Source organism: Mixophyes fleayi, chromosome 12, assembly GCF_038048845.1.
Source record: "Mixophyes fleayi isolate aMixFle1 chromosome 12, aMixFle1.hap1, whole genome shotgun sequence".
NCBI classification, from domain to species: domain Eukaryota; kingdom Metazoa; phylum Chordata; class Amphibia; order Anura; family Limnodynastidae; genus Mixophyes; species Mixophyes fleayi.
In genome coordinates this window covers 45,150,147-45,161,391 of record NC_134413.1, presented here as the reverse complement: position 1 = coordinate 45,161,391, position 11,245 = coordinate 45,150,147, and the positions used below count along the sequence as shown (strand labels likewise).

At 38.7% G+C, this 11,245-nt stretch overlaps 1 long non-coding RNA gene across 1 annotated transcript; it reads left to right on the top strand.

The window, feature by feature from the left end:
• Nucleotides 1-1,304: 1,304 nt before the first annotated feature.
• Nucleotides 1,305-7,415, top strand: LOC142108239 (uncharacterized). Its single transcript, XR_012680128.1, has 2 exons — nucleotides 1,305-1,519; nucleotides 5,061-7,415. It is a non-coding gene; the product is annotated as an uncharacterized LOC142108239 (long non-coding RNA).
• The last annotated feature ends 3,830 nt before the right edge of the window (nucleotides 7,416-11,245 follow it).

The window sequence follows — 11,245 nt, the reverse complement described above, 5'->3', positions numbered from 1 at the left end:
CATAACTTTAAAGGTGAGTTTAACTCCTAATTTACTGTGACAGTTTTGCTTTCTAGGAGTAAAGATTGGATTTTCTTTGAGTTTACATGGTAAGAAGAAAAGATAAGCTGTGAATGGGATTGGTACAACAGTTATTTTGTGACATTATAGGATACATGGCTCTATTCAGTGGTGGAAGTGGAGGTGTATACAGTAATTTGTCACTTCTCCTACTGTCTTCATTGTAACACTATAATATTCCATTCACTTACATTCCCATTATATTTTTCATACCGCCACTTTTTACTTTAACCAGTGGCTCTAGACATATCCGTTGACATGTAATTAGAGACCATGCCACATTTTTATTGTACAGTGAGGTTTAATTTGAGGTTCACTTGCAAGTAGTTACATTTGTCTTTCAGTCATCAGGAACATGTATTCAATTTCATCTCATGAACCTGTGTATGAAGAGATTGATTTAAGAATGTTGAAAAACTATCAAAGTTTGTCCCAACAATCAGGTATGTTTTGATTTCATTGATTTAAAATGAGATATTTCCAAAATTCATATTCGCACTTTAGTTACTAAATGTAAGCTTAGATTTTGTGTTTACTGTGTTGGTGGTAGTTATGATTGCAATGAAGATAATTGTGACAAGCGTTAGAGCGACAAGAAGATGCCGATTGCTCTAATTCCGACATATAGGAAACACAGACTTCATGAAAAATTGACAGACAACAATTCCACGAAAGCCTGCTTTAGACACCGACAGGATAACATACCGGCACTGAGATTGATGTTACTTAAAATGGTGACCGTTACATTGCTGGCATTAAGGGGGCAATGCGACCCGGCGGCTGTATAATGTCCAACCTGTGAGAGATATACATTTTATGAACTTCTTAAAGTAATGCATTTTGTATAATTACTATTCCCTAATGAACTTTGCCTCACATTCTTATCTTTTCTTCAATATGTCTCTTCTCAAGAATGTGCACATCCAGCAGTTTCAGTACAGGGAGCCCACGACCCCCATTTGAGGCCTACGTGACTGAGATAAGACATCTGCTGTACATCCTGTCCACAAACTGCTGACCTGAACAGGATGCCTTCAGAAACCTTGTATTCCTTATCTTCTTTTGTCTGTGAAACTATGCATAAATAAAGCTACTCTGACTTAGGGCTGGTCAGAATCAGAATTATTTTCAGCCTAAACATCTGAAGTTGTCTGTTTCTCTATCGATCGATACCCACAAGGTATAGCAGCCGGAGTTCAGGAGAAAGGACCCATTTAGGTCATCTCTGACAGTTTCAGTGGGGGCTCGCCGCCGGGATCTCCAATATATCAGACCTCCCGACAACGGGGTCTCCCTTTCCAGACAGACAGACGTTAATCCAGCGCTGGTGAGCAAAAAGCTTTATTTTTGCTCTTAGAGCTGTCTCTGTGGAGGGGGAATTATCCCAGCTCGAGGGTACTGCAGTCTGATTGACGGAGATCCCTGAACTCTGGCAACAGATACTATTAAGAGTATCAAGGTACTTGTGTGTAATCTGTCTTGTATTGTTACATGTATTGATATATTGTCTTCTCTATGCCATACACCTGATACATCTGTACACATGAATAACACCACAGAACTCAGTCAGATCACACAGTTGACCCTGCAAATAATCTTGATTGTATACGTGATTGTGTTTTTTGATGGATTTTAATGAAAGTAGTCAGGAACATTCAGAAAGGCAGACCAGCTGCAAACTTGTTGTAAAGCAAGACAGGAACAAATAAAAGTTTTCTCATTCAAAATATATTGGACCATAAGGTAATCCCATTATGGGAAATAAAGGGTCCAAGACAGGAAAGAAATCCGAAAAGTACGGGGATCTAGACCCCATAAAGTATATGCGAAAGCATAAAGGCAAGGATTTCACAAAAGGGATGAGAAAACTGTTCAAAGCTGCAGGGGTGTCTGAAAACCTGTATATTAAAGGTTCCATTTTTTTAAACAACTAATTAAAGACAATGAGAAAACACTGAAAGAAAAAGGTTATTTTGACAGATGTGTTGCATGGTGTAAAATGTCAGAAGAATTAGAGAATGACAATGATTGCTGTGATATGTTACAGTTAACAAATTTAAGTGACAATGATTAAATAGAAAATGTATCACAAGCTAAATGATATAATGACTAAAACAATGAATCAAGTAGGTTGTGTACTAAAAATGTATGTTTAAATGCTGCGCAGCTGAAGAGTGAGATGTGCCCCTCCCTTATTCTGTGTAAAAGATTTCAGTGTGTTGAGATAAGAAGCACTCTGTGTTTTTTTGTTATCTGACAATGTAACATTGATAAAATGGTTCTTCCAAGTATGTTTCTATTTTTCAATAGGAAAAATATGTCCTGAGTGCTGATTGATATTAGCATGTTGAAGCTAATGTGTATTTAATCTAATGCTGGGACTTGTAGTTCCACAGCAGTAGGCTGGAAGATAGCAGTTAATTTTTCTTTCTCTGTATGTGAGTTTTATCTCCTTCTTACTGTGTGTGAGAGAGATCCGTGTTTGTCTGTCTTGACCGTTTTACAAGAGACATGTTTCAAGGTTGAAAAAGCTGTACAGTTGTAAATGTAATGTTTTTGAAGAGATGCAAAAGAAGTTTTAAAGTCTTTGGTCCGTCACAAGACTGTAAATAATGTACATTATCACTATTACTGGTTTCAGAACAAAGTTGGCTGGGGTCCAACAAGCCGTTTCTATATTTGAACAAAGTAATTTTTTTTTTTTTTGAGAAAAATAGCTTTCTCTTTAATGAAGTTGAGAATTGTGGGAGTGAGCTTTACATGGAGATATATTACAAGCTGTTTTTATCTGTGTAAAATGGCGCTGATAAATGTTCTCAGAAATCAGGAGGGTTTGTTATGCCCATAAAGAATTGTTACGAGATAAAATGTCGTCTGTGAGCGAGAATTGTGAATATATATTTGTACTTTAAACATGGAAATCACAGAATCTGGAAATATGTGTGAATATTTGGTTTACAAAGAGATGATGAGAAAGGAGTGGCTTTGAACACTCGACCAGGTCTCGTCACTTTGACATTCCCTGTTTGTGATATTGGGGACTGCCTCTTTGAGGAAATCAGTTTTTCATTGCATGGAACGCATAGCGTCACAGTTAAGCTACAAAGAGAAACTTTTAAGCAAGTGTCGTATTAGCAGCTGTTCAACGTGAATTAATAACAGTTACTGTAATTCCTAGTGAATAAATGTTAATCTTTATGCAAAAGTTTTTTCTTCACAGATCTCCAGCAAAAAAAGACCATTTAGGCAATCCAGATTGCATTGATCCAACTTCCAATGAATAGAAGTTGCAATATGTTTTGGTCAACAGCTGAACAAAAAGCAGCTTTTGAGCTGATCAAAGATTTAATCACAAGCACCCCAGCCCTTGGGCTCCCTAACTATGAACTACCGTTTAACTTGTTCTGCCATGAACAAGAAGGGCACGCTCATGGCGTACTAACACAAGAACATGGGAGTAGACAAAGACCATTGGGGTACTACTCACAAAAATTAGACCCCGTCATAGTGGGAGCCCCAACATGTATAAAAGCAGTAGCAGCAGCCGCTTTATTGCTACAAAAAGTTGCAGACATAGTGCTGGATCACCCTCTCACCATTCAGGTACCACACTCAGTCATGGAAATACTGAATCAAGCCAGAACAAAACACATCTCAGCGGCTAGATTAACTAAATATGAAGTAGCACTACTGACACCCTCAAACGTTACACTAAAAAGATGCACAGTTTTAAATCCAGCAACATTGTTCCCAAGTTGCATGGATATAAAAGAGGGGAGTAACAGTATAGACGCTGCAAACACAGACAGTATAGAAAGTGTTGCTGAAGACACAGACAATACAGAGAGTGTTGAGACTGTGGCAAAACAGGAAACACAACTCAAAAAAAATTTCTGTGATCATGACTGTCTAGCCTTAATGGATCTGGAAACTAAACCTCCCGGGGATGTTAAAGAGACATCTCTTAGCAACCCTGATTTACTCCTGTTTGTAGATGGGTCTAGGTACTATGAGGAGGGCTCTCCCAAAACAGGTTATGCAGTTACAACAGAAACAGACATTGTACTCCAGCAACCCCTCCCACCAAGTCAATCTGCACAACAAGCTGAATTAGAAGCACTTATAAGTGCATGTCAGTATGCAGAAGGGAGAACAGCTAACATTTACACTGACTCCAGATATGCCTTTGGGGTTGCACATGACTATCAAAGTATTTGGAAGAACAGACACTTTATGGCCTCTAATGGTAAACCCACTAAAAATGTAGAAATCATTTTGAGGTTGTTTGCTGCATTAGAACTGCCCAAAGAAGTGGCAGTCATAAAGGTAAAAGCACACACCAGAGAGCAGACTATGGAAGTAAGAGGAAACAGACTAGCAGACCAGGCTGCAAGAGCTGCAGCAGACTTACCGCTAGTACAACACTATTTAGTGTCCACAACACCCCCCACCCTCCCTATAGATCTGGAAATGCTAAAAATCCTACAAAAGCAAGCAGCAGTATCTGAAAGAGAGGAGTGGAAAAAGAGGGGGGCGGAACACATAGAGGGCATATGGGCCACAACAGACAGACACTGTCTCCCTAGAGTCCTTTTTCCTACACTGGCTGCTCTAGTGCATGGGCCTTCCCATGTCTCAAAAGACGCAATAATTAACTCTGTATTCAGACACTGGATCGCGCCAGGCTTCAGCACAGCTGCCAGTGATCTGGTAAAGGCCTGCGCCATCTGTAACACACACAACCCTGGTCACACAGTAACAGTACCTCCCAGGGTGACACTGGCTGCAATGCCTTCCCCTCGCCCTATACTCAGTCAGGACAACACCTAATAAGAAACACAGGCTAAGCCCCTATGAAATACTGTTTGGGGGGCCGCCAAAGACAGGGTGTTATTTTCCACAATCTCTAGTGAAACACCAAGGTGAACTGACTAGTTATGTGAAAGAACTACAGAAGTCCCTCACTAACATACATTCTTGAGTTTTCTCTTCAATCCCAGATCCAGAGGATTGCACTGGAACACATGCCCTGGTGCCAGGAGATTACGTCTTCGTAAAAAGACACGTGAGGAGGTCTCTGGAACCACGATTTGAGGGGCCATATCAAGTTCTGTTGACTACACCCACTTCTGTGAAACTTGAAGGAAAGGATCCTTGGATCCACGCCAGCCACTGCAAAAAGGCTACGGTGACCCAGGATAAACCATGAAGGGGAGTAAGGTCCTGTTAAGAATTGTTCTTTTTCTATGTTTCCCTACAGCCTTTTCTAATTTAGAAGAACCAGAAAATGTTATAGCACACTTGCACAACGCCATCAGTCAAATAACCAATACCAGCAACTGCTGGGTATGTTCTCGTACTCCTACCATCAGTAAAAATATAGCCCTGGTTCCCATACCTTTGAGTAGCGAAGAGCTGACTAAAATGAGAGAGGGAAACTTCTCATGTGGACGCATGGTCAGCCACAAGTATAAAACCACCAGATACCCAGTAGTAAAACTAGGCACGAATGGAGTCAGACCAAAATATTGTTTCAATAAGGGAATAGAATCCAATAGGGCTATAAATGAGTCAATATGGACCCCATATGGCCCAATACGCATTAGTTACCAGAATAAGAGTTTCCCTTTAGGGTCTGTCCCTAAATCACGCTGTCAAGTTATAGTGAATTTCACCCAACCTTATTTATCACACTGTAATTCTGAATGCAACCAAACAGTGAAGATGGAATCCGGAAAAGGTACTATTTTTTTAAAAGAGTCAGGAGTGTATAAAATGTCAATATGACAGATATAATCTCACCTGGAACGGCACACTGCCTGCCTTTGACAATGACAGAGCAGAAAATGACACTTCATGTCACTTAGGACAACAGGTATCTACATATTGCCTGTTTTATGATATCCCCTACCTTTTACCAGATGATGTTTATTATGTATGTGGACGCAATGCCTACAGGTGGCTCCCCCCAAATTCAATAGGGGTATGCTACTTGGCCAGATTGGTTCCTGAATTCTATGTCATGACCCATGATGACCTCAGAGGAGTATTCAGGAATAAAAAGGACCATAGGCTTGAAAAAAGGGAAATTAAGACAATAGATACTGAACATATCCCTCTCATAGCAAAGTCCAAAGGGCACAATGTGGGTATTGGATTTGGTAACATCATTTCAATAGGGACATGGGGGTACATGGCAAACTATAATATGATATTAAAGGTTGCAGGACTTTTAGATAACATAACGGAAATTTATGACAAATCCTTTAGGTATGTTGGAAAAGAACTGCAGGCGATGAAAACCCAGTTAATACAACATCAACTTGTATTAGACTACATCACTGCTCAGTCAGGAGGGTACTGTTTGACCCTAGAAACAGAATACGGAACACATTGTTGTAACTTTGTAACAAATTACACTGATAATCCAGAAGAAGTAATAGACAGGTACATGACAGAAGCCAAGGAAATGAAGGAGAAATTCAGGAAAGAGAATTTTGACCCCGATACGGTTAATGATGGCTGGTGGACATCAGCCTTCTCATGGTTAAATCCTAGCAATTGGGGCAAAGGTATTTTCGCATGGATTTCAGGCATTTTAATATGGATAGCTAAGATATTCGCTTTATTGTTGTTGCTATATGTCATTTTTAAACTAAGCTTATGTTTTTTCCAATGCTGTTTGAAAAGGTGCAAAAATGATCTCATTCTGAATAAAAAGTCTCTTAAAAGACATGTAAAGCCCAAACCGGTATCAGATGTTTATCTTGCCCTCTCTGAGCTTTAAGGCTCTTTTGTACTCTCCCCCCCTCAGTCTTTCCCATTTTCTTTTTTTATTATTTTTAAGAATTAGGTGTACATGAACCATAGACCTGATTGAATGTATCTTTACCATCCTCTAAGGGCCTATCAGAGGTTCCATTGAATTGAATGAAGTAGGTCGGGTGCAGGAGTGCTTCATGCACACCAAAAGGATAGGCAGGGCAATTATAAAAATGATAAAAAGAGGGGTTTATGTGAGAGATATACATTTTATGAACTTCTTAAAGTAATGCATTTTGTATAATTACTATTCCCTAATGAACTTTGCCTCACATTCTTATCTTTTCTTCAATATGTCTCTTCTCAAGAATGTGCACATCCAGCAGTTTCAGTACAGGGAGCCCACGACCCCCATTTGAGGCCTACGTGACTGAGATAAGACATCTGCTGTACATCCTGTCCACAAACTGCTGACCTGAACAGGATGCCTTCAGAAACCTTGTATTCCTTATCTTCTTTTGTCTGTGAAACTATGCATAAATAAAGCTACTCTGACTTAGGGCTGGTCAGAATCAGAATCATTTTCAGCCTAAACATCTGAAGTTGTCTGTTTCTCTATCGATCGATACCCACAAGGTATAGCAGCCGGAGTTCAGGAGAAAGGACCCATTTAGGTCATCTCTGACAAACCCTTCGTAAAAACATCATATAGCCGCGAATCCTCGCATTGCCCCCTTGCCCTTACTCCCTAAAGTATAATAAAAAACAAAAAGATACAATGTGTTCCGTGGAATACAAACTCAAAATAAGATATAACATAGTCCACAAAAAAAAATATATATAGGGACAATTGGGCACTAGCTATTTGTAGTATTAGTACAATCGTATAATTATAGAATGCAAACTAATATTATATACATAACAACAAATTCAAATACTTGGTAAGGTTATTCAGTAAACACATCAATCAACCAACAATAACTTAATTCAATGATCAAAACAGTAACAGTCTACATAGCTTTGGTATATATTGCCAATAAACATTCAAAAGTCATAATGAGTGCACTCCTATTGAAAGTCAATATCAAATTACCCCACGACTCCCCCAAAAAACAGTGATTTAATCCACTAAGATTCCAAAATGTATTGTGTCATTTAAAGCCCTGGGACACATAGTAACTGTAAATAAGGTAGGCTCCTTATAAAGTACCATCTTCCCCACATTGGGAGGTTGTTTGTCATCCTGTCACAGAAACATCTAATAGCCCACATATATAAGTGACCATATGTATGTCAATATGTATACTACATATTCAGAAATACAGGTCATCCAATGTCTATTAAGATCATTTTGCCAGTCTGTGGTTGAATGTAGAGGAAGTACATTTTATACATTTAAAACATGCATGTGTTGAAGTAGCCAGCCATTATATTATTATTTATTTATTTATAAGGCTCCACAGATTACATAGCGCCAGATACAGAAGCAAGTCACAAATAGATGAGATGATACATATAAGTAGCACAGATGAGTGTGAGTAATGTTATGGACACTCACACAGAGGGCAACAAAAGACGTGACAGGAGGTACAAGGGAGTCAGTAGACAGATGTGGGACAATAGGTAGAAAGGACTCTGCCCACGAGAGATTACATTCTAGAGGGAGGGGTGATGAGAGACAGTAGGACAAACTGGGAAAAGATGGAGATAGCAGGCGAGGAAGTGGAGGTGATGGATAGAATGGTTAGGAGGTGTAAGATTAAAAAACTTGAAAAGGTGAGTTTTAAATGAGCATTTGAAGGACTGAAGGTTCCTGGGAGAGTCAGGTGAAATATTAGTAGACATATCAGTGCTCATCAGGGTGTCTTTTAAGATTAAGATTAGTTCCTATCCTATAACTAAGAAGACGTCTCTTTAGTAAAGACCTTTGTAATGTCGGATCAGTAGCACCATATAGCATGACTGCCAGTATCATGGGTTGTTTAGATAACAAAGTTTATATCCAAATACATTTGATTCCTCTTCTATTCCTTATAATTATCCTGAAAAGTATTAATAGTGGCCAACCTATAGCCTCATTACTGTAATCTTACTCCCATCTTCTGGAGTTGACTTTCAGCAGTCAATGGATCTGAGTTATTTCTCAATACTCTTATAAATTGTGGTAGTGATACATTTTCTTTGAGAGGTCAACGGTGTTGTCTGTTAAACTGTAAAGTAGTATTATGATAAGTGAGTTTCCTGTACACTCTATATTCAAGCTCTGTATCCGTGGTGAATACAGCAACATCAAAAAAATTGATTTCAGACATGCAAGCTTCCATATAACATCATATGTAAAGATTTTGCGGCCCCTAACCATTTAAGGAATACATTCTCAACATATATCTTGTAGCACATTATCTAACATTCAAATTTAAGCATGATAAATCTTTATACATAACCTTACATAAAAATGTTGGCATATGCTGGAGCTATAGTACTACCCATTGCCGTACAGGCAATTTGTAAGTCATAACAATCACATATGTAAAGTAGTTACAAGTAAATTAGTTTAAGGAAATTAATTAACTATTCAATAGGTGGATTATTTTTGTGCCATCATCATAATGCTTCCTTCACTGCCCTTTATCCCAGCCCATTAAGGACATAGGCCAACCCAACATTTTTAAATTTTCAATCATCACACCAAAGACAAGGTTCTTTCGAAAACCTACTGCCTTCTCATGCCAGTTGCTAGATCCAAAGAGTTCAACTGTCAGTGCTGTTGCCATCTTTGCTCCTTCTTTTTTTAATTTCTGCTCCTTGGTAGCAGCAGCTGCCGCTACAACTCTGTGAACACAGAGAATTAGTGTCCTGGCTCTGTGTGCAGCAGGGAACATGATGCCAAAGAAAAGTATCAGTCACACAGGTTGGTGGATGTACTCATGCAACGCAAGAAAGAAATACTTTCCATAACCAGAAAAGGAAGGAGGTTCAATTACTCTAAATGATTCATCTTTCATGACTCAACATTCCACTGTCTCTCTCCTTATTCCAATCATACCACACAGCTGGCAGCTGCACATAATACCAGTCACAAATGGCTGCTTTACTATTGGTGGCTGATAATGCTGCTGTCTTAAAATAGTCACACACACTTTCCTTACCAACAGCTACAAATGTTATTCAGTTTCCTTATGTATCAATTGTTCCCCACACCTCTTAGATGGTAACCTCATTTAGGCAGGACCTTTCTTACCTTCTGTTTCATGTCACTGTATTTATTTCTATAATTGTCTCTTTAATATAATGCTCTACATATTACGTAATATTACTACTACTATTACTACTACTACTAAAACTAAAACTAATAATAATAATGAATTATTATTATTATTATTATTATTATTATTATTATTATTATTATTATTATAACAATAAGAAGAAGAACAATGTGCAGTTGGGTGTAGGGGACGTAGCCAATATAAGATGCAATAATGTACATGCAGTCCTAAACTTTTATCAGCACATTATTTTGAGAAGTCCAAATTAGTCAAAATATATAGAACATATACGAAAAATGAATCAAGTGATTTGATCCCCTTTATTTATAATATAATAATGTTTAATGCAGTGTTTTACCCAGATGGTTTTGATGAGAAACTGGAATACTATACAAGTGAAGAGATACTTCCTATGATGCCAGAGCCAGGTAATATGCATGACAATAGCACATTGTAAGCTAAACATTAGTGGATACATTAATATTGTATCTAAAAATGTATTATAACTTATAGATCTGTTTGTACAGTTACATTATATAACGGCTTCTTTACTAGCACAATACAAATAGCACATATAAGGTACCCCAAAGCCCTGTTGAACAGCACAGAGGAAGTGCATAAACGCTTTTAAAATGCAGGGCTACAAGGGGTTAATTGTGCTCCTGATAACTTGTGCCCAGGAGTGATTGACAGGAGGAGAATGAAGGCCCAGAGACAAGAGTGAGCTGCTGCCAGAACTGTGACATTGCCAGCAAAGCGAACGGAGAACAGCTGGGGACACGCAGCGGGGTGCCAAAGACAGTCTCCACTAACTGCAGAACCATCTCAAGGTAAAACCCTAGCCTGCAGTGTACTGCACACACCCCAGTGTCAGAGGGAAGAGTGGTGAGAGAATCTATCCAAAAGTGACATTGCATTCCTGTACAAGGAATGATTGTGAGAGCTTTTCCCCCAGATCATACCTTTACACAGGCCGCAGGGAACAATTAAGACGGTCGTTTCAGCTATATCCTGTGTGTGTGCTGATATCTGGACACCATACCCTGTTGCAGAGCACATCATCATCATCATCATCATCATCATCATTTATTTATATAGCGCCAACATATTCCGTAGCGCTTTACAATTGGGGATAAACATAATAAACTAATAAACAA